Source organism: Cavia porcellus, unplaced genomic scaffold, assembly GCF_034190915.1.
Source record: "Cavia porcellus strain 051 isolate PalLab524CR breed Dunkin Hartley unplaced genomic scaffold, mCavPor4.1 scaffold_10, whole genome shotgun sequence".
NCBI classification, from domain to species: domain Eukaryota; kingdom Metazoa; phylum Chordata; class Mammalia; order Rodentia; family Caviidae; genus Cavia; species Cavia porcellus.
Window position 1 is genome coordinate 84,793,888 of NW_026947493.1, and position 26,484 is coordinate 84,820,371.

General features: G+C 37.1%; 1 protein-coding gene and 1 non-coding gene across 31 annotated transcripts in view; one reads left to right on the top strand and one right to left on the bottom strand.

Moving 5' to 3' along the window:
• Rims2 (regulating synaptic membrane exocytosis 2) overlaps positions 1–26,484 on the top strand; it is a 518,293-nt gene that overhangs the window by 22,526 nt on the left and 469,283 nt on the right. The window lies entirely within an intron of this gene.
• On the bottom strand, positions 15,089–15,225 carry LOC111754665 (small nucleolar RNA SNORA2/SNORA34 family). The gene has a single exon (XR_002789347.1). It is a non-coding gene; the product is annotated as a small nucleolar RNA SNORA2/SNORA34 family (small nucleolar RNA).

Consider the following 26,484-nt stretch of genomic DNA (forward strand, 5'->3'; position numbering starts at 1 on the left):
ATTTTGAAGACAAGGGGCTTATGGTAGTCATTGTTGATTTTCTATTATCTTGTTTTGAAGTTCAGTATCACTTACTGTTTTGTTTTGATTGACTTTATTCTGCTTGGTTTAATTCCCTTTAAAAATTACCCCCCCAAAAAAAACTACATTAAAAAACCAAGCTAAATTTTTTTTTGATAGCAGGGATTGAACTCATGAACCTTCATGCTGCTGAACTATATCCCCAGCCCACTAAATGTTTAAACAAACTTTAATACAGTATAAAGAATTAATTACCAAAAATATTGATGGGATGTGAAAAACAAAAGTTGGATGATAGATTTATCAAAAGATGCACAACTATAGAAAGCCACTGCTGCTGCTAGGGATGGGAAAGACAAAAGGCAAAAAGTGTTCAAGAGAGTGATGCCGAGGTTGTGGGAGTACTCCAGTTACCTTGGAGCTGCGCTTCTGTTGATCAGGAAGCTGTCGTCTTGTGGATAGTGCTGGACTCATCTCAGAGAGCTAGAGTCTGCAGTTACCTCTTGCCACCGCTGCCAGAGCTGCACTGCAGTGACAGTGGTAGCCTTTGCATTGTGTGCCTGGTGCTACTACTGCTGCTGGCGCCACAGTCCACGAGCAATCTTTTGCTGAATTTCCCAAACACTGCTGTTGTCCTTGAGGAATCCAGGAATAAAGTGGTTTGTCTTCTCTGTCATCCAGTTTCCATCTTGCTTCCCAATAGCAAGACTAAGTAGAAGCCAGCTGCCTATGACCCGTAAAATGTGGAGGAGACAGCGAGAGGATGGGAACAGAGCTGAGAATCACCAAGGACTGGCACAGGGAGAAGCTGTAGGGTACTGATTCTTTACACATAATAGGAGAAAAGAAACCTTCTTTGGAACTTTATTGAATAATGTGAAGGTCTTTCAATTTTTTTTTTTTTTTTTTTTAGTTGGAGGAAATGATTAAGCTTTACAGGACTACTAGACAAACTTTGGAAGTAAGGTAATTCTTCACCAAGGTATCAGGGTGTTTTAGTTTTGAGAAACAAAAATGGACCCTGGTTAACCTAAACAGAAAATAAATTTATTGTAAGGCTATGGCAGAACTCTTAGAAAAGTTAAGTATATGGTAGTATTGTCTTTTGTAAGACAGAACTAGGGTTAGCTCAGGAGAGCTAGTTTTGCAGAAGAGAGGTGCTATCCAGTGTGGTGCTGCTGCTTGATGGACCAGCTCCCCGCTCCATCCGCTGCTTCCACACCTTCCCAGCAGAGTGGCAGTCTGCTTCTCTTGGGTTTATTGCCCACTGTTGACAGCTTGAGGGATAGCTGCAGTGCTTCTGTATTCAATAACTGAGGGCTAGTTTCTTAGGTTAGACAATGATTACTAAACAAGCTAAGTTTATAAGGTATATATTAGTTGAAACTTATTTTGGATTAGCAGTATTTAGCTCAAAACCAGGCCAAAAGTCTTGAGTACTTATTATGTAATCAGCACCCTGATCTGTTAAATATCTTTAGGGAAGTTGTCATTCTTATTCGCATTTTACAGATGAGAAAAGCAGAGAGGTGTACTTCTGATGATGGTGGGTTAGGCAATTTGGATTAACCCTCCACTGACAACTAGAAAAGCTGGAGCAAAGGTAACAGTCACCTTTTGAAAGTGTCAAAGAGCTGACACATCAGTGAAGACAATGGGGATGAGGTCCTGGAGAAGTTGGGAGCCCGAAAGGGGAGCTGGACAGTGAGGCTTCTTTCCCCTAGGGAAATCTGCTGTTCCAGTTGAGGTGGCTGACAGGCCAACAAGTCCAAGGTGCCTTTGATACCCTCATGGGTGGTACTGATGGAGCAGCAGTTTGGGTGCAGGACCCACTGACAAGGAGAACACTCACAGAAAGCTCAGGCTTTAGGTTGAGATCAGAGGGCTGCGCCTTAGGAGGAAGAGTGAGTGAGAAACAGGGTAGAGCACCTACCGAGTAAAGCTCCGTTAGAGCCGCTCCAGCCCTTGATGAGATGGAGGAGATCAAGGATTGTTAGTGTCTAGTCACCAGCTAACGCAGCAATAAATCTTTTCTGGTAAAAGTAATATTACTGTGGACCTCAGAAAATTTATGTAGTTTTTATATATATTGTCTTTCATGCACAGAGAAGCAAGTGGGCATACAGGAGACAAAGATTAAGAACAGAAACCAAAGGAGAGAGAGATAGTATACCACAAGGGGTTCAGAAAATGGTATTCTCAGATACTGACTTAAAAAAAATGTAAGTATATTTAAAGTAACAAACGTGAGACTGGATTATCAGAGAATTGGGCATTGCTGTAAAATATGTGTGATAAAACAGAAATATGATAAAAGAAAGAGCAACAAAAGATATAGAGGATATGTACAGGTGGAATTCCAGAAGGATAGGAGAAAGATATGTAGGCAGAGGAATATTTGAAGAGATTCAACATAAATGAAGATATGGATAACTGCATGTATGTTTCAGTATAGGATTGATAACCATATTTCTAAGTTTTTGTTGGATAGTTGAACAGAATTGTTTGCAGTTTTGCTGTTTGAATCCCCACTTTATATGTTCCACTTTTGTATCTTGAACAATTATTTGTAAGAGGACAGTATGTAAACATCAACTAGTGATTTCTTACTGTTTATTTTTTCTTTGAATGTATGTATTATTTCTACCCATTTTCTGTTTTGTTTAGTCTTTCTTTAAAATAAATTTAAAAAAATAAAAAAAAATTGAAGAGATTTCTTGCCTCTCAACTGATGAAAGATACTAAGGTTTGTAAGGTATCACACATCCAGAAAAGATAAATGCAAAGTAGGCATGTCTTGGTAAGTGCAAAAAACTAAAGACAAAAAAATTCATAAAAGTATCCAAAGGAAGAAAGTAGCTGCTTTCAAAGTAACCTTCATTAAATTTGTATCTGATTCTCAGCAGAGACAATGAAGGCTGCAAGACAGTGACCTGATGTTTTCAAAGTGCTGGGAGAAAATATTTGTATATTTTAAGAGGCAGAGGCTTGCTGTCTTACCCAAGCTGGCCACAGACTTCAGGACTTAAGCAGTGCTCCTGCTTCCGCCTCCCAAGTAGCCTGGGCTACTGGTGTGCACCACCATGCCTGCGTTGGCGGGGGAAAGAAGCCTTCATGCCTTAGAATTTTATGTCCAGTGAAAATACTCCTCAGAATTGAAGACAAAGTAAGGACATTTCAGACATATAAAAACTGAAATATGTTATCAACGTCCTATATTTACAGAAAACACTGAAACACTAAAGAGTGTTTTTTAGTAAGAGGAAAATGATCTCAGATGGAAAGCTGGAAGTGGAGGAAGGAATGAAAAAAAAAGGAGTAAATGCGCATAATTAGAAATGTACATTGAGTGTAAAACCAAGTGATGCAATTTGGTGTTTGAAATATATGTTGAGAATTAAAGATACATGACTGTGGCCATATATGTTGGGACAGGATGCTAGGAGGAAGTAAACATATGAATTTGATGAGTCAGATAGTATGATGGTTATTAAATTTATTTTAAAATAGTATAATGTATAATTTTCAAACTAATGTAGAGGTAAGCTGCAATAATAAAAAGTATTTGATCAATTAAGAAGAGGAGGGGTAGGGATGTAGCTCTTGGTAGTGTTTGCCTACCATGCACAGGACCCTGAGTTCAGTCCCCAGAACTGCAATAACAAAAAAACAAAAAGTTAAGAGGAAAACAAATATAGGTCAGGTAGGGGCAAATAGTAAAATGGTGTCTTTGGCCACAAATTTAGTAATACATGCAAATGGGTTAAGTGGTATAAGAGAAATATTGACTGGCTGGATACAAACAGAACCAACTATATATATGCCATGTATGAAACATGTGTGAGGTCTCTCTCTTTTTTTTGGTACTGGGAATCAAACTCACAACTTTGTACTTGCCAGGCAGGTGATGTGCTGCTGAGCTATATCTCCTATCCTTGAGGTGTCTTATGTGAATATATTGAAACTGTGTGGATATTGAAACTGTATGGGTACAGAATATTGGAGATAAAGTGTTATTAAAAATGCCTTGTAAGCCTTGACTGGAAGGGTTAAGTTTATATCATCAGTAAAACTTTGATACTGAAAGTCAAAATTACAAAAAAGAAAATTTTATAGGCCAAGTTTTATTCAGGAGTATATATGCAAAGATTATGAAAAAGAAATTATAGATGTATAGCAAAAAAAAAATAGTACATGTGTAAATTAGAGTTCTGGTATTATAAAGTTAAATTTTTAGGAGATACTGAGAACATGGCGGACAGACAGCAGCAACTACTGAACGCTCTCTAAAGGCTCGGCTCAGAGGCCAGGAATGATGCGGACTAAGGAGATACGAACCAGTAGAGATATGCTCTGCTGACTCAGGAACGAACTGGGCTGAGAGAATCCAACTTGGAATACAGTCCTGGCGCTAAAATAGGAACAGAAAAATCTCGGTGTGGAGGCTCGACTCCGCGCCATTGGAAACCGCGGTTTGGATTTACCGCCCCGCCCGGCGGCCGGCGCCTGGTCCACAGCGGCTCGGCAAGGAGAGACGCGACTGCCGAGCTCTGGGAACGGGAGTCTCCGAACGGAGTCGGAAACGCGACGGACAGGGAGGAAGGCTGACTGATGGCGAGGTGAGCGAGGAACTGACTCCCTACCGCAGTTTGACTCCAGCGGAGGTTTTTCTGGGCGCGGGCAGCCCTGTAAGAGCAGGGCGCGGTGGCAACTGCAGCCGCACGATTCCCTCTCGGACGGGATTGGTGAAAGGTACCTGGCCGGAGGGACGCTGCTCGCGGACTCCCTAGGCTGACCTAACCCAGATCCCAGAGCCTGACGGTGGCCCGGAGGAGCGACCGACTCCCGCGTAGGCTGCCTCCTCCGCAACTCCCTGGGGCGCCGCGGTGAGCGGGAACAACTAGCCAGCGCAATTTGATCAAGCTGTGGCTGACAGGCAGGGAAGCCGGGCCTCCTGTGTAAGATTACATTTTATAAGGAACAGAAAATATGGGGAAGGGAAGCAACAAAAAAGGCTCCTCGACCCCCAATCCTGAGAATCAGGCAATAGTGGACACTGCACCAATATATATTAAGCGCCATTTAGAGAGCCTCATAGACCAATTCAGGAATGAAGTTATCAATGACCTGAAGCTAGAAGTATGCAGAATAGTTAGAGAAATGCTAAGCACCACCCAGGAAAATGCAGATGGTGGAATGGAAGAACAGAAAAAGAGGGGAGAATTGCTTGATGGAGAAAACAGAGAAAGCATTGAGTATGTGAAGCAGGTGCAAAGGGACTATCAAGAAATTAAGAAGTCTACCCAAGACTGGCATAACAGCTTGAAAGAAACTAAGGACAGACTATCTGAATTGGAGGGCAGACTTGAAACATGGGAGAATGAAATGAAAAACTTAAAAATAACAAAGAAACACACAGCAATAATACAAAGACAAGAAGATGATAAGAGGAGCCATAACTTAAGGATTAAGAACATAAAAGAAGAAGTAGGGACACAAACAAGTGAACTACAAAAGCTACTCACAGAAATAATCCAGGAGAATTTTCCTAATTTAGCAAAAGGTAAAGATACTCAAATGTATGAGGCATACAGGACCCCAGCTACCTACAACCCTAACAGAGAAACACCCAGGCATATAATAATAAAAATTCCAGAAATTCAATACAAGAACAGAATATTAAAAGCTGTAAGAGACAAGAAACAGATCACTTACAAGGGAAGACCCATCAGAATTACAGCAGATTTCTCTCCACAAACCATCAAATCACGAAGAGCATGGGGAGAAATAATTCAAGCTTTGAAAGATAATAATCTCCAGCCAAGATTGAGATATCCTGCACAACTGTCCCTGGAAATTGATGGAAAAACGAGGTGCTTCCAGGATAAAGAGGAACTGGGGGAATTTGCAACCACCAATTCAACCCTACAGAAAGTATTGCAGGATATTCTAAAAAAAGAAAAATACAAAGAACCCAGAAATAGGGGCGGGGAGGCCACAACGAATGGAGCAGAGAACAAAATGAAGAAGACAAACTGACAGCTACGGACAGAAAAAGAGCTCAACAGAAATGAGACAGAAGATTGGATGATAGGAACAGCTTTTTTTTGGAGAAAATGACATTTTAATAGGTAATGCTGATTTAGTACCATCTTGTTTTGAAGTCTCATCTAGCTTTTGTTCTTCTGTCTCCAATGGTCTAAACAGGTTGTATCTTATTGGATTTTGTTATGTACGATAGTATAAGAAAAAACCTTTTAAAGACAAGGAGATTATACAGAGACCATTGTTCATTTTCTGTTAGTCGATTCTAAATGCTCTATAATGCTGTCATTCTCTTAAATGGATTCACATTGTTTTGATATACTTAATGATACAGTATATGAAGTTGTACTCAAGGACTTCAGGGAGGGAGTCAATATGGTAACTATTTTTGGGGTCAGGATTAGCTGGTGGTGAAACACTATTCTGCTTAAATGGTTATGTTTTGATCTGCCCTGTTTCGCTGTTATGCCCTCCTTTTTCTCAATCTCCACTCCATTATTTACTTTTTTATTTTTATCCACTTAATTAAAGGGAAAAATATAGCAGGATATAATATAGTAACCCACTTTGACTTTCTATTATCTCGATTTGAAGCCCTGTATTACTCTCACCATCTTGCTTTTGACTGAGGTTCCTCTATTCTGTTTTGCTGGATAGTATCAGGTTCGAAAGTTTAGGTATCAGCTGAGAAGATAATGAGATTCATTATAACGCCCATTCTCGTTGACTTTTATCTACTTTTGAAGACCTACAATATCTCCAATGTTTTGGTTTTGTCGGTTTTATTCTTTACGGTTTTGTTCAATTGTATTACAACTAATGATATAGGCAATTCTATTAGAAATAGCAGGAGGCATTATGGTAACCATTGTTGATCACCTTGTATTATGTTTTTATATTATCTATTATGTCCACCCTTTTGACTTGACCGATTCTGTTCTGTTATGTCACATTTGGTTTTACTCTCTTCCAAAAAAGCAACAAGAACCGTGGGAGCAATGAAACCCAGAATGTGTAATAGTCACTGTACAAAAGAGAGGAAAAGAAAGTGCTCTAAACTATATAACTGCATGTATATTTAAATGTATAAGATAGAAAATGATAGCACAGAGTTTTATTGGATCATTGAACAGAACTGTTTGCAGTATCATTGTTGGAATGTCCACTCTACAATGCTTTAATTTTGTGACTTAATTATTTCTAAGATGGCAATATGTAATCCATTAACTAGTGATTTCCTACTGCGCATTTTTTTATTCTGTAAATCTGTATAACTTGTACCCCTTCACTGTTTTTTTTCTTTCTTTTCTTTTCTCCTTAAATAAAAATTAAAAAAAAATAAATTTTTAAAAATCAGCAAGTTTAATTGACATTAAAAGAATAAAGAGAAAAACCCCCAAATATTACATGCAGAAAATGTATCAATTCATTATAGAATATTGACAAAAAAATCTAAACAGACTTAGAAATTGGTAGCACTTTTAATTTAATACAAAATATTAAAATATTTCAGTCACTACTATTATTTTTATTCAGCTCAGCAGGTAAGAAAAAATTTAAGGATTGGGAAGGAAAAACAAAACTTTCAAGTATTTGCATATGCTGGTATGTAGTGAATTAAAAACAAAGATAAACTTTTAGAGTTAAAGATTTTAACAAGATTTCAGGATATAGTCAATGTATGATAATAGAATATATTTCCTATAAGAGCAACATAAATTTAAAATATGAAAATAAATTTAAAATATTTGTATTAAAATAAGATGATATAAATCTAAAGAAAGATTTGTATGCCTTCTACTTTGAAAATTATGATATGTTATTTACAGAATTTAAATGAGGCATTCGTAGGTAAGTGGATCCAACAGGAGAACATAATGTCAAGTGAAATAAGTCAGACACACATGCTTAAATATCTCATGGTTTCTCTTCTATGATATATGAATATATACATATTTATATATCGATAAAAGAGCAAAATAAGGTAAATAGGAAGTAGGGGAGAAATTCAGATATTCCCCAAATTACTTATTCTGTAATTTCAAAAAGTATTTTAATATATATGCTAATTTGTTTTATTTGTATTACTAGTTTTTCTTAGTTTATTGAAAAGAAAATTTTGTGTTGTCTATTTCTTCTTTGTAAGAGAGAATCCTTTTTGTCTATATCTTGTACTCTGAGTAACTATCTTGAAGATAAAGATACCCTGTGTATCAACTATTGTTATTTTCTTACAGTTTTGTTATGAAATTTTTATTTTTTCATAAAATAAAAAAGAAATTAAAGAATTAAATAATGTTGGTAGATTGGAAGGCTCAGTGTTTTAAAAGGATAATTTTTCTCAAATTGACTTGTAGATTCAGTTCTATTCCAGTGAAAATTTTAGCAGCTTTTTAAAATAAACTGATAAGCCAATTCTAACATTTATATGGAAATGCAAAGGCCCAAGAATAGTCAACACTCTTTCAGAAGAAGAACGAGAATGAAACTGTCCTATCAGTTGTTTAGCATCACTAGAATTCCGCCGTCCTCGAGTCTTTGTGGTAGTGGTATAGAGGGAGACAAATTCACCCCTGGTGCAGAACAGAGCATGTGGAAACAAATTGTACACATGTTTATGAGGGCAGAGCACAGCAGTGACAAGAAACTTCTTCTCAGAAAGTGGTGCAGGGTCAGCTGGATATCCTCATAGAAGAATTTATATTCCTCTCATGCCTTATACCATGTCTGAGTATCCATTCCAGGTCTACATGTGAAAATAAAATACTGACGTTCCTAGAAAATCACTTAGGAAAATAATGGCTTTGGATTGGGAAAGGCTTCTTAAATGCAAGAGCGTTATCTGAACAGTGATTGAGAGATGGTGCTACATTGAAAAGAGCTTTCATTCATTGGCAATACCGTGTAGAGAGTACAGAGTAAGCCAGAGTGGAAGATACTTGAAAATTTGGCTAAAAACCATACCACAATTGGAATAAGCACACTAACAAAAACTTATAAATACCGATGTAATAGTCACTATAACATACTTTCTCTGTTGAGCTGTTCTTTGTGTTCTTTCATACAATTGCTCAGTTAGAATCTTGTGAAGTTCTGTTTTGCCTATAAAGGATTTAATTCATTCAAGTATTATATTAAGTAACAATATATTCAGCCCAGAGGAACTGTGTACTTCTCTGTATGCTACTTAATTGCATCACAATAAATTGTGTCTTCCTCCCCAGACTCAGAGCTGTTTAAGACATTTGCTGTGTTTTACTCAACTCATAGTATAAAATGTTCTTGTTTGATGGAGAAATGGATGCTACTTACTTGGATTGGTGCATGGGTGTTACGAAGGAGAAATTCCTAGCCATTTCAGTTAGCCAGACTCAATTTACTCACATATGCTGACATCAGTTTTTATACTGGCGTTTAGAAAAATATGAAGATTTGCAGTCTCCCCTGAGAATGATATAAAGGTATATGAAAAATAAAAGTGAGATTGTGCAAGGATTCAGGTCATCTCCCTATTGCACTACTTCATTTTGTGTGGTGTTTGTTAAGTTTGTAAAATTTAGAGGCTAGTCTAGATTTTCCCTGTAGGTCTTTTCCACTTTTGATCTGTTGCTATTTTATTATGAGAGGATTATTTAAATTTTACCCACTTGTTACATATGAAAAATAATTATTGAAATATGGAACATTAAGAGGAGTTTGAAAAGTACATGTGCCAATTTCTGCTAATTAGGGTTGTGTTCTGTGTTCTACAATTATGACTTTAAATTTATATTTGTTACAAAACATACATTTATAGCCAACACTTAATACCATTTAAAATTACATAGAAACTCTAAAAAAGATAAGACTTCAGACAACAGAATATTTGTTGGATTGAGGTAAATTGTATAGATTTTTGGAGCAGACACAATTGGCTCGGAATATTAATTCTGCTACCTACTGATGTGTCCTTTAATAAGTTATTTAATCTGAGGAACTGTACTTTGGGGTAACATTGTCTACCTTGAAAATTTTGAGAATTAAGTGAGAAAAACATATGAAGTGCACAATTTGGTGTTTGATGATAGTATTCTTGTTGCTAATTCTTTATTTTCCCTCTTCTCTTTGAAAATATCCTAAGTGATTCTGTACTTGAGCCCATATAAAGATGAGAAAATAGTAAATTAGAAATATCACACAATAGAATGTTTAATAATCAACTATGTTAATATAGGTCTAAATGTATGGTTAATAAAGTACACTAGTTTGCAGATAGTATTGTGTGCTATAGGTATTAATTTCTAATTCTTCTTTACTGAGTTATGGCAAAATGCTCAGCCAGGTGTAGCTGAAGAAAATAGTTTTGTTATGGTCTTAGGTTGTCTTTCACTTTCTGGCTCTTCATTGTCTACAAATAAGACACTGTTTTATTCAGATCTGCTTCACACTCATTGTATCGCAGAGTTATGATGATTCATAAGATCTGAGATAGGGTCCTAAGAGTGGGAGAAATATTTTCTAGGATATTCTGGTATCTCTATCCCTTGCTTTGTTGGTTTTGGCCATAGGTCAGCAAATTCTACCCATGGACTAAAGTTGATCTAATCTTTGAGTTAAGAGCATATTTTAATGTTTGTAAAAATCAAGATTGTGACTCATGGGAAATGTGGAATTCAAATTCCAGTGGTGTAGGACAGAGGCTTGCCCTGCTGTATGCAGCATGGCTGCTTTCGCACAAATACCGAGTGACGAGCAGCGGGACTGTGGCGGTGTGTGGCGTGCTTTCCACTTTCACTGCTTGTTCTGCAGAATGCAATGAAGCAGCTGTAATTCAATAGCACTTGGGTGGTATTTGAATTGCTGCACGTTAAGTTAATTTATTTTTTTAAATTTTATTTTAAAAAGGATAAAAGTAAACATAACAAAACAGAACAAAGCAAATCAGAAGAGAACAATGTAAGTGACACATATTCAAAGCAAGACAGTAGGAGATATACAGTGGCTACCATAATGTCTCTTGTGTTCTTCTACATAGTTGTCCATATCTTCACACACAATAAATGCATACAAAACAAAGTAGTATAAAACTGATCAGAACAGAGTGATGAAGGCATTATAGGACTTCAAAACCAGACAATAGCAAAATCAACAATGGCTAACATACTGTCTCTATTTCTCTTCAAAATAGCTGTCCATACCTTCATGTATGTTGAAAGTAAATAAAACAAAACAGACTAAAATCACTCTAAATAAAGAATAAAAGCATTACTGGTTTTGCAGCACGATGATAGGAAATCAGCAGTAGGTACCATAAAGTCTCTTTTTCTTCAAGGTAGCTGTTCATTTCAGCACATATAATATCATTGATTCTCGTAAGCTGTTTAGGAGTAATTCTAGGCGTGTCTAAGCCTCTACATGAATACCTATCCTTTCTGTATTAGAGGAAAAAACAAAACAAAACAAAATAAAACAGATTACTACAAAAACACAAAACAAAAAAGACAAATAAAAGTAGCAAAGAGCCCAAAACACTGACGATATAAGCCTTTCAAGCCAAGGAGGTAGGAGCAGAGCAAGGGTTGTTATTTTACATAATGATCTTCAAGAGTTCCTCAGATCACCAGACACTAACAGGAAAAATTGTTCCAATCCTATGAATGTGAACTCTTTTGTCCCAAGGACTTACAGAATTTGTAGCACCATCATCTTAGCTATCCTAAGTGTGTTTATACAAATTTAGATATTTTTTCTTTTCCCTTCCTTTTTCTGTTTCCTTCTTTTACCTGAGATACTATTTTTTCCCTTTGAGCAGATTCTTATCCTTTCACTGTATTCACTGAGGATTTTGATCTTATGTACTGTTACCATTTCTTACACTAGGGAGACAATATGGTATTTACACATGTGAGTTTGACTTATTTCACTTATGAGTATGGTCTCATGTTGCATCCATTTATTTATAAATATCTCAATGTGAACATTCTTTATAGCTGAGTAGTACTCCATTGTATAAAAGTACCACATCTTTTTAATCCATTCCTCAGTTGATGAACATTTAGGTTGTTTCCAAGATCTGGCTATTACAATTTGTGCTGCTATAAATATGGATACATATATACTACTGTGGTATGATGTTTTCAGTTCTTCTAAGAATATGCCCAGAAGTGGAATAGCTGGGTCAAATGGGACTTCCAATCCCAGCTTTTTGAGGAACCTTCAGACTGACCTCCACAGTGGTCGCACCAGTCTGCACTCCCACCAACAGTGCAGAAGAGTTCCTTTTTCCCCACATCCTCTCCAGCATTTGTTGTTGGTAGTTTTCTTCATCCTGACCATTCTTTCTGGAGTGAGATGGAATCTGTGTGGTTTCAGTTTGCATTTCTCTAATGACTAATGATGTCGAACATTTTTTCATGTATTTATTTGCCATTTATATTTCTCCATCTGAGAACTGTGCTTTCATCTCAGGTGCCCATTTTTTGGATTGGGTCTTTGAATTTTGGAGGTCTGATTTTTAAAAAATTCTTTATATGTTCTAGACAGAAGTCCTTTGTCTGAGGGACAGTTCTATAAGATTTTTTCAAAATTCATGGGTTTCCTTTATACTCTGTTGGAGATTTCTTTTGACATGCAAAAACTTTTTAATAAGACATGATCCCAGTTACTGATTCCGGGAAGTATTTCCTGTGCAGTTTGATTTTTGTTCATGAATTCTCTACCTAGCCCTATGTCTTCAAGATTTTTGCCTACTTTGTCTTCCAGGAGGTTTAGTGTTTTTGTTTTAATATTTAGATCTTTAGCCCATTTTGACTTTAGTACATGGTGATAGGCATGGGTCTAGTTTTAGGTTTGGCATTTGGAGAACCAATTTTTCTAGCACTATTTATTTATTTTTTGTCTTTTTTGAGGCAGGGTCTCTCTATGCAGTTCAGGCTGGCCTTGAATTCACTTTGTAGCCCAGGCTGGTCTTGAACTCGCAACGATCCTCCTGCCTCAGTCCCTCAAGTGCTGGGATTACTGGCATGAGCCACCACGCCTGGCTCCAGATTTGCTGCAGTGTTTACCAATATTTATTATGGAGACTGTCGTTCTTCCAGTGAACATGTTTGGCCCCTTTATCAAAGATAAGGTGGGCTGAGTGTTTGTAGTTGCAGTTGTATCTTCTAACCTATTTTATTGATATTTAGGTCTGTTTTTATTCCAGTACCATGTTGATTTTATTACAGTAGCTTTATAGTATAGCTTCAATTCAGGGATTGTGATGCCTCCTGCCTTGCCTTTGTTGCTTAGAATTGTCTTTGCTATTCTAGGTCTTTTCTGGTTCCAGATGAATTTTAGGAATGATTCTTCTAGGTCTGTGAGGTATGATAGTAGTATTTTGATTGGGATTGCATTAAATCTGTATAACAATTTTGGGAGAATGGTCATTTTCGTAATATTTGTTCTTCTTATCCATGAACAAGGAATGTCTTTCCATTTTCTGAGGTCCTATTTGATTTCTTTTTTCAGAGTGTTATAATGTTCCCTGAATAGATATTTTACTTCTTTTGTTAGATTGATTTCTAAGTATTTGATTTTTTTTGGATGCTATTGTGAAGGGTGTGGCTTCTCTTATTTCTCTCTCAGTGATTGTGTTTTAGTGTATTGGAATGCTATTAATTTTTGAGTGTTGACTTTGTATCCAGCTACATTACTGAGTCTTTCATTGGAGTTTTCTATGTAGAGTATCATGTCATCTGCAAATAATGATAATTTAACTTCTTCTTTTCCTATCCTTATTCCTTTTATTTTTCTCTTGTCTAATTGCTCTGGCTAGTATTTCCAGCACTATTTGAATAGGAGTGGTGATAATGGATATCCTTGTCTTGTTCCTGATTTTAGGGTAAAGGCTTTCAGTTTTTGGCCATTTAATATGATGCTGGTTGTTGGTTTGTCATAGATGGCTTTTATCATATTGAGGTAAAGACCATCTATTCTAGTTTTCTGTAAGGTTCTTATCATGAATAAGTGGTGGACCTTATCAAAACCTTTTTCTTCATCTATAGAATTGATCATGTGATTCTTACTTTTGGCTCTATTGATGTGGTGGGTTACATTTATTGATATACGTATGTCGAACCATCCCTGAATTCCTGGGATGAATCCCACTTGGTCATGGTGTATAATCTTCTTGAAGATTTGCTGCATTCTATTTGCCAATATTTTATTGAGGATTTTTGCGTCTGTGTTCATTAGGCAGATTGGCCTGTAGTTCTCTTTTTTAGTTGGGTCTTTCTCAGGTTTTAGTACTAGAGTAATATTTGCTTCTAGGAATGACTTAGGAAAGATTGCTTCCCTTTCAATTTCATTGAAGAGTTTGAGGAGTGTTAGCATTAAGTCTTCTTTGAATTTCTTGTAGAATTCCACAGTGACTCTGTCTGGACCTGGGCTTTTCTTTGTTGGTAAGGATTTAATTACACTTTCAGTTTCATTAGTTGAAATTGGGTTATTCAACAGTTTTACAACTTCTTGATCCAGCTTTGGTCATTCACATGTTTCTAGGAATCTATCCATTTCTTCTGTGTTTTTTTAACATTTAAAAATTTTTTATTTTAAAGTGGGTAAAATTAAACACAACAAAAGAGAATAGGACATAAAGAGGCAATGTAAGAAATACAAATTTCAAAGCTAGACGACCTGAGATCTTCAGTGCCTATCATATTGTCTCTTGTTTTCTTCCAAATAGTTGTCCATGTCTTCACATACATAAAAAACAACAGTATAAAACTAATCTGAACAGAATGAGGAAGGTGTTTTAGGTCTTCAAAACCAGACAATAGAGAAGTCACTAATGGCTGTCATAGAGTCTCTTCTCTTCAAAATAGCTGTCCATACTTTCATGTATATTGAAATTCAACAAAACAAAACAGGCAGGAGGAGGGGTTGCTTGGTTTCCCAGAGCCCCAGGTCCCAGCATGGCGCAGGTAAATGCCGGTGGCTCCGGTCCTGGGCCATAGCCTGCCATGCTCATAGCTGCTCACAGGGAGTGGGAGGGCTTACTTCAAGCTGTTTCTTTTTAATGAATTGACCATTTCACTGCCCAGGCTCTGAAATGGCCAATAAACCATAGAAAGACACCTCTTTGGGCTCCTGCTTGAAACTAAGAGTGTCAGGAAGCTGCCAGCCTTGATTCAGGGCCAGCATTTCTTCTGTGTTATTGAGCCTATGAGAGTAGAAGTTTTTGAAATAGGTATTGATAATCTGTATTTCCACAGGGTCTGTAGTGATTTCACCCTTTTAATTTCTTATTGCATAAATTTGAGTTTTTTCTTTACTTTCTTTTAATAAAATTGGCTAGGGGCTTATCAATTTTATTTATTTGTCCAAAGAACCAACTCTTTGATTCTTTAATTCTTTGTATTGTTTTCTTAGTTTCTATTGCATTGATTTCTGCTCCGCTCTTTATCATTTTCTCCCTTCTTTTGGCTTTGCGCTTGACTTGTTCTTCTTTTTCTAGATGTTTGAGATGGAGCATCAGGTTGTTTATTTGTGTTCATTCTGTTTTCCTGATGTGGGAATTTACCACAACAAATTTTAGTCTGAGGACTGCTTTCATTGCATCCCACAGGTTCTGGTAAGTTGTATTTGTATTTTCATTTGCTTGTAGATAATTGTTTAATTTCTTCTTTAATTTCCTCTGTGACCCACTGATTACTGAGGAGTGTATTATACAATTTCCATGCGTTTGTAGGGTTTTTGCAGTTTCTTTTGTCATTATTTCTAGTTTCATAGCACTATGATCTGACAACATCCATGGGATTATTTCTGTTCTTTTGCCTTTTCTTAAGTGTGTTCTATGGGTTAGTATATGGTCTCTTTTAGACAATTTCCCATGTACTGCTGAGAAGATTGTATATTCTGATGTTGTTGAGTGGAACACTCTGTATATATCCAAGTCCATTTGTTCACAGGTGTGATTCAGTTCTTTTTTTGTTGATTTGTCTAGTTGATCTTTCCCTTTGTGTCAATGGCACGTTAAGTGAATAGTGTGAATAGTTACATTCTCCTATTATAATTGTGTATTGCTTATTTGATTTTTCATTTCTGTTAATACTTGTTTTGTATAGCTGGGTGCTCCCAAATTTGGTGCATAGATATTTAAGATTGTTATCTCTCCCTCTTGAAGTTTTCTCCTAACTAATATGTACTGACATTCTTTATCTCTTTTGATCATTCTTTTTTTTTTTTTTTTTTTTTTGTCTTTTTCATTTTTATCGGTACCAGGGATCGAACTCAACCACCTGCTTGCAAGGCAGGTACTTATGCCGCTGAGCTAAATCCCCAGCCCCTCTTTTGATCATTCTTAGTTTGAAATTCATGTTGTCTGCAAACAGAATAGCTAACCCTGCTTTTTTTTGTCAGGGGGTTCCTGTTGCATGAAGTATTGTTTTCCATCCTTTGACTTTCAGTCTATGAGTTTTCTTTTGGGTTAGATGGGTTTCTTGTGTACAGCATATGGTTGGATGTTGTTTCTTGATCCATTCTGCAAGTTTGTTTCTTTTAATTGGTGAATTGAGGCATTTACATTAATAGTCATAACTGATATACATATATGTTTATTTTTGACATGTTAGCTTTCTGCTGTTGATTCTTTACCTTTCCACTCTGTTTAATTGTTTGCCTTGCTTAGTGGTTTTTTCCCTATGTCTATCTAGAATGTCTTTCAGTATTCTTTGCAGGGTTAGTTTTGTGGTCATGAAGTTCTCCAGCTGTTCTTTGTTGTGGAAGTATCTTATTTCACATTTTGAAGGACAGTTTTGCAGGGTATATAAGTATGGGTGGAAGTCATTTTCCTTTAGGATCTGCAGTACTTCAGTTCATCTTCTTGACTTCATTGTTTGTGCTGAGAAATCTGCTTTGATTCTGATAGGCTTTCCTTTATAGGTGATCTGTGTCTTCTGTTTAACAGCTTTTAATAGTCTATTCTTATGTTTGATTAGTGAGATGTTGATTATTATATGTCTGGATGTAGTTTTATTTTAGTTATGGCTATTTGGAGTTCTGTATGCTTCACTGATCTATATGTCAGTTTCCATTCTCATGTTTGGGAAATTTTTAGCTATTACTTCTGTAAATAGCCTCTTGATATCATTTGTGTTGTCCCCTTCTTTTTCATTTATCCCTATCAATCTTACGTTGTTTTTCTTTGCATTATCTTGCAACTGTTGAATTGTTATTTCCTGATTCCTTGCTATTTTTAAAAGATCTTTCCTTTCCTGTTCACAACTATCTTCACTTTTGTTGAGGTGGTTTTGCCAACTTCTGATGGAATTTTTGATTTCCTGTCTATCTCTTTGAATCTGCTTTATCCATTCTGTTTCTTATATTGTTCATTCAAGGTTTCCATCTTTTTGCATTGTTCCTCTATTTTTTTTAGCTATGTTTTCTTTAGATATGTTCAGCATTTCTTTCACTGCATTTATCATTTCTTCTTTTACCTGGGAAATATTTCTGCTCTGAGTTCTTTTATAGCTTCCCAGAGTTGTATCTTTACTTCATTTGCTATCATTTCAGGAGTTTCAGGTGTATGGCTTACATTTTCTTCTATGTCCATGTCTCCTAGGCTTGCTTGGGATGGGCTGGAGGTTTGAGATTGCATTTTGCTCTTTTGTTTTTTCATTTTCTTGTATTTCCAGGCTCAGAGCAATGCACCAAACCTTCCCTGTGGGTTGGAAATCACCTCATGCACTTCTGGCTTGCGAGCCTGAATGCAGGCAGCTTCTGGCCACTAGGTAGTCACTGGCCATGGCCCAGATAGGCCCATAGGGACCTCTGGTGCATCCTGGAGTGATTTGGGTCACAGGGTGGGGCCTTAGCAGCTCAGAGCCATGTTCCAAAACTTTCCAGTATGTTGGAAATCACCTCGTGCACTTGTGGCTTCCAATGCTGAATGCAGCCAGCTGCTGGCAGACAGGGGTCACTGGGCATAGCCAAGTTAATTTATTTTTAAAATACCAATGAGTATCTGTCATGTTAAAACAAGAAGAGAAAGTGGACTACAAATGTGCTTTGAAAGCACAGTAGAATGTGGATTATTTAGTTACCGGCTTACATGACAAAAGCATTATATTCATTATGTATTGAAGATATAATTATACTAAAAAATATGACATTCTCAGACTAAGCACCCATCAAAATGTTCTCAACTACAGAAATTTTGGAAATTTAAAATGGAATATTTCATTATAACAGAATTCCTTTGTAAGAGTTAAAAAATGAAAATGAGGCTGTAACCAAAGTAAAGGTCATTGTGATTAATTTAGCCAAGCAAAGAAATCCATTTATCATGGGTCATTAATGACATTATAAGTTCAACAACTGAAAAAGATGTGTCTAGAAAAAATAAACTTGCTTAAATTATTAAGCCTTTTGATGAGAACCGCTTCTCAAAGTTAAGCATATTGGGAGCAACCTCCATAGTTGATTAAAAAAACAAAGCGAGTGATGTTATGTAGTTTTTCTTGGTTCTTGATGAGTTGACAGCAATATACTATCAAACTTTCCTGTTTTTAGTAGAGGGGTCAATACTGAATTTGAATAAGCTTCTGTGAATAGTGTGGAGCAAATAGAGGCAAGAACATTTTCAGAGATTTTGAGAAAACAATTCAGTGTGACCTGAAGTAGCATCTTCTAAGATGTGTTAAATCTGATAAAGATAATATTATGCCTGTACATTGGATATGGTGGCTCATGCCTGTAACCTTGCATTATGAATGAGCGAGGCAGGAGGACTGCAAATTCAAGCTCAGTCTGGGCAGCCTTTCTAGACTATGTCTCAAAATAAAAAATAAAAATAAAAAGGGACAGGATACATGTAGCTAAGTAGTGGAACATGCCTGTGTTTGATCACCAGTACACAAAAAAAAAATACTTAATAGCACAGGACTAGTTAAGCAAATTTACAAAGCTTATGGAAGTTTAGGGAATTTAAATGCTGTGATTATTCATTGTGATATGAGTAGATACCCAGCAGAACATAGTAGCATTGTCATGTGTTAATGAATCAATAATGTTCACAGTGAACTTTTTTCTGTCTTGTAGACTTAATCATTTTTAGTTTTGTGTATTTTAATCTGAAATGGAAACTATATCGTGACTTTCTATCAGAAGGCTGCTGTCTTAGCAGGTGTATGTAAACATTTTATTTTTATTCTTTTTTGAGCTCGGCTCTAACACTGAACTGTTTTCTTTGTCTTTTGAGCTAGGGTCTGCCCAACTTGCTGGATGGGTTTGAACATTTGCTTCTGGTATAGGATTGGTAAAGTTCAGCCTGTACGTTGTGCATACTGTACAGGCAAAACTGTGCTTGTATGTGGAGCTTACGAGTTCTAGAATGGAGCTTAATTTATCATTGCTGTGATAAAGTCATTTCAGTGACAAATAGTTTCAAACTGTTTTGTGTACTCCCCATGCCTGTCAGTAGTTAAAAACAAGTGGCAAGCTCTCTGTTCCTGCACAGGCTTTTAGATGTGCTTTCTTTCTCTCTCTCTCTCTCTTTTTTTTTTGTCTTTTTGAGACAGGGTCTCACTATGCAATTCAGGCTGGTCTTGAGCTCACTTTGTAGCCCAGGCTGGTCTCGAACTTACAACGATCCTCCTGCCTCAGCCTCCCGAGTGCTGGGATTACAGGTGTGAGCCACCATGCCTGGCTCTTTATGATACTTTCAGAGTATGGTTTTACCAGCATTTTCAGGCTTTGATGCACATTCAAAAGAAATTTACATATTTCAAAAGTAATTTAACTGAGTTGAAGAGCTATCACCGCATGATAGTCTGCAGTGTAATGACATGCTAAAAGGCAAATGCTCAAGCATGATTCCAATTCAGTCCCTTTAAGCAAGATATCACACATTGAAATCATATTTTTATGGAGTGATTTGATTGACACTTAGTGTTTGGTATTTTCTGTGTGAAAAAGTTTTCTAAAGTGGAGCCTAAAATTGTATTACAGTTACGCCCGAACAAGTGAAAAATTTGTATTTGATTTGGAAGAGTTGGGAAAAAAGAAAAATAATTGGAATACTAACTTTTAATCTCAGCTGAATGAAGTGTTATCCTGCAACCACACAACCTTATTAGCAGACCTGTTTTATTATTCTTAATTATTTGAATTTTGTCATAAGAATTTTGTGTAAGTTCATTTTCTGTCATAATGTTAGTATATCTTATCCTTAAATTTGACTGTAGACTCACAAAACCTAAAATACATATAGTCTGGCCCTTTATAGGAAAAAAGCTGCTGACTGTTCTTTTTGGCCAATAAATAAGAATCAGTAGAGACTAATCTAAAAGCCATGCAGTATTGGTTTTCTATTTTAAATAATCAAGAGGAACATCTCTTTAGCTTGAGATGTCCAGGTTACTATTACCTCCTTCAGCCTAAAAGAACTTTGTGAATATCTTGTCAATATTAATTGTTATTTACAACTTTAAAGTGGCATTATGTATGGTTAATTCAGCACTTTAAATGAAATTGTACCCTATTTCTTTCAGTGGAACTGTACCCTAGTTGTGTGAGAATTAGCTGTAGTAGAGGTTAGGATAGCAGAAGTAGAGGTATAAATGCTTCTCCCTTGATAGGAGGCTAACAGTTACCTTTATTATTTCCAAACTGTTTATCAGTGTACTACATTGCTAGAAAGCCTAATCTTTACTTAGATGTTAAATTTTTGAATCTGGTATTAAAAATACCAGTAGCGTTGCTCAGCAGTGTGATTATTCATTCTAAAAGTGGCACAACAGGCTGAAACATATCTTTTGGATTTAAATCCTTTTAGGTTTAGCCCCATTAGTGAGCTGATCACAACCAAAAGCACTACCGTAGCTTTGTCAGGATTCAACTTTAGCTTTGGCAGAGTGCCAGGAGGCCAAACTTGGCTGGCTGCTCTGCTTTTCACGTTCAGTTCTTTCCAAATGGTGGCCAAAGTTGGTGCATTTTTGTTAAGATAGTTTTGAGTAATCAGGGATAAGTTGGATTTTCAGTTGGCTAAATAAAAGAAAATGAGTAGGAATCAAATTTCATGAGTTTCCACAGACCCCTAAACCTAGAATAATGAAGAGAATCTGAATTAAAGAGCAAAGTTCAGAGGGACTGAAACTATAGAACAATAGTGATGGGTCTACATGTATCACTTCACTAAATTATAGCAAAAGTCCTGGGAAGCAGATACTATTGTGCTTATTTCAGAGCTGGAACTCAGAGATCAAGTACTCAGTAGGATAGTAAGTAGTAAGTACACCAAAAGTGGGGTGGTTGTGTGTCTTCAGTACACTGTTGTGATACACTGACACGATCGGAGATAGCAAAAGTAGCAAAAGGTAGGAAAAGCCAATGATAAAATAAGTCCGTCATACTGTGGTTTGCGGGGAGCACTATTATGTTTGGTCCAAAGTGTTTTTCTAGGATTGTAACTGAACAGATAGTGTGGTAACTTATTTTGGTTGGTAAACTCTAGGAAGAAGCTCTGTTTACTTTTTCTAGCTGAGAACATACAGGGACCAGTCTGTGGTTTTGAGATTGAAGAGAAATTTTATACAAAGAAATTAATGGGTTATTTAATTTTTTTACAAGCATTCTTTATGGTAGAGTAGATAAACATTTTCCTTGGGCTTACAAAACAGAAAGATGTAGTATTAACATAGAATGTAGAAATGTAAAACAACTCTAAGATATGTACTGGTCAGACTTTGTTTCTGTTTTTCTTTTTAGTTTTAATTTTAATTTAAATTGTAACATTGAGGATCAAATCCAGAGCCTTGCACATGCTGGAGCACTCTTAGCACTGATCTACATCCCTGGCCCAGGCCTGGTCAGGCTTTGATGATGTCTATTTGTGCATGGTACAGTTTAAGAAAGAAACAAGTAAACAGTAAAAATGAATCAAGAAAAGCTCATAAAATAGGTAAAAACTTGCACAGACATTTCTTTTTTTTTATTTTTTATTTAAGGAGAAAAGAAAAAAAAACAGTGAAAGGGTACAAGTTATACAGATTTACAGAAGAAAAAAATGAACAGTAGGAAATCATTAGTTAATGGATTACATATTGTCATCTTAGAAATAATTGTTCAAGTGACAAAATTAAAGCTTGTAGAGTGGACATTCCAACAATGATACTGCAAACAGTTCTGTTCAATGATCCAATAAAACTCTGTGATATCATTTTCTATCTTATACACTTAAATATACATGCAGTTATATAGTTTAGAGCACTTTCTTTTCCTCTCTTTTGTACAATGACTATTACACATTTTGGGTTTCATTGCTCCCACGGTTCTTATTGCTTTTTTGGAAGAGAGTAAAACCAAATGAGACATAACAGAACAGAACTGGTCAAGTCAAAAGGGTGGACCTAATAGATAATATAAAAACATAATACACAAGGTGATCAACAATGGTTACCATAATGCCTCCCGCTATCTCTAATAGAATTGCCTATATCATCAGTTATAATAAAATTGAACAAAACAGTAAAGATCAAAACCGACAAAACCAAAACATTGGAGACATTGTAGGTCTTCAAAAGTAGATAAAAGTCAACGAGAATGGGCGTTATAATGAATCTCATTATCTTCACAGCTGATGCCTAAACTTTCGAACCTGATACTATCCAGCAAAACAGGATAGGGGAACATCAGTCAAAAACAAGATGGTGAGAGTAATACAGGGCTTCAAATCAAGATAATGGAAAGTCCAAGTGGGTTACTATATTATATCCTGCTATTTTTTCCCCTTTAATTAAACGGATAAAAATAAAAAAGTAAATAATGGAGTGGAGATTGAGAAAAAAGAGGGCATAACAGCGAAACAGCGCAGATCAAAACATAACCATTTAAGCAGAATAGTGTTTCACCACCAGATAATTCCGACCCAAAAGTAGTTACCATATTGACTCTTTCCTTGAAGTCCTTGAGTACAACTTCGTATACTGTAGCATTAAATATATCAAAACAATGTAAAACCATTTAAGAGAATGACAGCATTACAGAGTATTTAGAATCAACTAACAGAAAATGAACAATGGTTTCTGTATAATCTCCTTGTCTTTAAAAGGTTTTTGCTTATACTATCGTATATAATAAAATCCAATAAGATACAACCTGTTTAGACCATTGGAGACAGAAGAACAAAAGCTAGATGAGACTTCAAAACAAGATGGTACTAAATCGGTATTACCTATTAAGATGTCATTTTCTCCATAATAGCTGTTCCTATCATCCAATCTTCTCTGTCTCATTTCTGTTGAGCTCTTTTTCTGTCAGTAGCTGTCAGTTTGTCTTCTTCATTTTGTTCTCTGCTCCATTCGTTGTGGCCTCCCCGCCACTATTTCTGGGTTCTTTGTATTTTTATTTTTTTAGAATATCCTGCAATACTTTCTGTAGGGTTGAATTGGTGGTTGCAAATTCCCCCAGTTCCTCTTTATCCTGGAAGCACCTTGTTTTTCCATCAATTTCCAGGGACAGTTGTGCAGGGTATCTCAATCTTGGCTGGAGATTATTATCTTTCAAAGCTTGAATTATTTCCCCCCATGCTCTTCGTGATTTGATGGTTTGTGCAGAGAAATCTGCTGTAATTCTGATGGGTGTTCCCTTGTAAGTGGTCTGTTTCTTGTCTCTTACAGCTTTTAATATTCTGTTCTTGTATTAAATTTCTGGAATTTTTATTATTATATGCCTGGGTGTTTCTCTGTTAGGGTTGTAGGTAGCTGGGGTCCTGTATGCCTCATACATCTGAGTATCTTTACCTTTTGCTAAATTAGGAAAATTCTCCTGGATTATTTCTGTGAGTAGCTTTTGTAGTTCACTTGTTTGTGTCCCTACTTCTTCTTTTATGTTCTTAATCCTTAAGTTATGGCTCCTCTTATCATCTTCTTGTCTTTGTATTATTGCTGTTTGTTTCTTTGTTATTTTTAAGAAGTTTTTCATTTCATTCTCCCATATTACAAGTCTGCCCTCCAGTTCAGATAGTCTGTCCTTAGTTTCTTTCAAGCTGTTATGCCAGTCTTGCATAGACTTCTTAATTTCTTGATAGTCCCTTTGAACCTGCTTCACGTACTCTATGCTTTCTCTGTTTTCTCCATCAAACAATTCTCCCCTCTTTTTCTGTTCTTCCATTCCACCATCTGTTTTTTCCTGGGTGGTGCTTAGCATTTCTCTAACTATTCTGCATACTTCTAGCTTCAGGTCGTTGATAACTTCATTCCTGAATTGGTCTATGAGGCTCTCTATATGGCGCTTAATGTCTATTGGTGTGGTGTCTGCTATTGCCTGTTTCTCAGAATTGGGGGCCAAGGAGCCTTTCTTGTTGCTTCCCTTCCCCATATTCTCTGTTCCTTATATATATGCAAGCTTACATAGGAGGCCCAGCTTCCCTGCCTATCGCCACAGCCTGATCAAATTGCGCTGGCTAGGTGTTCCCACCCACTGCAGTGCACCAGGGAGTTAGGGACTAGGCAGCCTACGCGGGAGTCAGTCGCTCCTCCGGGCCACCGTCAGGCTCTGGGATCTGGGTTAGGCCAGCCTACCAAGTCCGCCCGCAGCGTCACGCAGGCCAGGCACTTTTCACCAATCCCGTCCGAGAGGGGAATGTGTGGCTGGAGTCGCCACCGCACCCTGCTCTTACATGACTGCCCAAGCCCAGAAAGTCCTCCGCTGGAGTCAAACTGTGGTAGAGTGTCAGTTTCTCTCACTCACCTCGCCACAAGGCAGTGTACGCCTCCTTGTCCGTCCTGTTTTCGACTCCGTTCGCAGACTCCTGTTCCCAGAGCTTCTGCGCGTCTCTCCTTGCCGAGCCGCTGTGGAGGCAGCCAGCCACCGAGCGGTGGGAAACCCAAATCGCGGTTTCCAATGGCGCGGGGTCCAGCCTCCACACCGAGTCTTTTCTGTTTCTATTTTAGCACCAGGACTGCATTCCAAGTTGGTTTCTCTCAGCCCAGTTCGTTCCTGAGTCAGCAGAGCATATCTCTACCGGCTCATGACTCCTTAGTCCGCATCATTCCTGACTTCTGAGCCGAGCCTTTCAGAGAGCCTCTGGTAGTTGCTGTTATCTGTCCGCCATGTTCTCCCGGAAGCCGCACAGACATTTCATAAAAGGTGACATACAAATGGCCAACTTAAAATGCGAACATCACTAATAATCAGGCAAATGCATATTAAATCCATGTGGAGCTATCACCTCATGTCTGTTTATCTGTTATCAGAAGGATGACAGAAATTTTGGAGAGGATGTGGAGAAAAGAATACTATTGTAGGAGCATAGTTTAGTATAGCCAATGTGAAAACAGTATGGGAGGTTTCTCGGAGCATTAAATCACTACTGGTTATATCTACAAAGGATAGGAAGTCTATTGAGGAGACATCTGCACTCCCGTATTCCTACTGTTCTTAGTAGCCGGTATGACTTAGCCTAAGAATCCATCCATGGAGGAACAGAGATCATGCGGTACATTCTCACACTTCAGTCTTTCTTGAAAAGACATGGTAATAATTGACTAATTGTGTCAGCTTGAGTAAAAAGCACCCAGCTAAACTGGGTCAGCATAGTTCTGGGTATGGCTGGAGGGATTTACTGAACACAGAAGACCCTCCCCGGGTGTGAGAGGCTTACCGCAGTAATGCTTATTTCTCTTTCTTCTGAGAAGCTGTGGTCTTCATCTTGGATGTCTTCTCGTTCCCAACACAGATTCTTCAGCCTTCCACAACAGACCCTGTGACCTCTTGATGCAGACTTGCATGGATCCTACAGTGAGGACACTATGTTAAGTGAAATAAACTGAGCACAAAAGATATGTGTAAGTTTTGGGCAGTCCTGGAGATTGAATTTGGAGCCTTGCACATGCTAAGCAAGTGGTCTCCTACTGGACTGCATGTCCTTGCCCTTTTTATTTTAGGCAGAGTGTCCCTAATTGCCCTTTGGCCTCAAATCTATGATCTTACTACCTCAGTCTCCTAGTAGGCTGTGCTACTACACTCAATTTATGTGTGAAAGCTTAAAAAAAGCTGACTTTAAGAAATAAAGAGTTAATTGGTTGTTACCAAGGGGTTTAGGATAGGATAGGGGAGATGTTGATGGAAGAACACAAAATTTCATTTAGGAGGAATAAGTTCAAGAGGTGTGTTGTATAGCATAGTTATAGTTAAGGATATATTGTGTACTTGGAAATTGCTGAGAAGTAGATCTTAAGTGTCCTTAGTACAAAAAAGATAGACATTTGGCACAGTGCATATTTAAATAGCTTGATTTAGCCATCCCACACATTGTATACATGCATCAGAATACTGTACACTAGAAATACATGAGTGGAATTTTCACTTGTCAATAAAAAATACATTTCTCTAAAACCAGTTCCGTAGTAGGTATTCATATGTAAAACAGCATCAATCTGTGATGTTTATAGCTTAAAA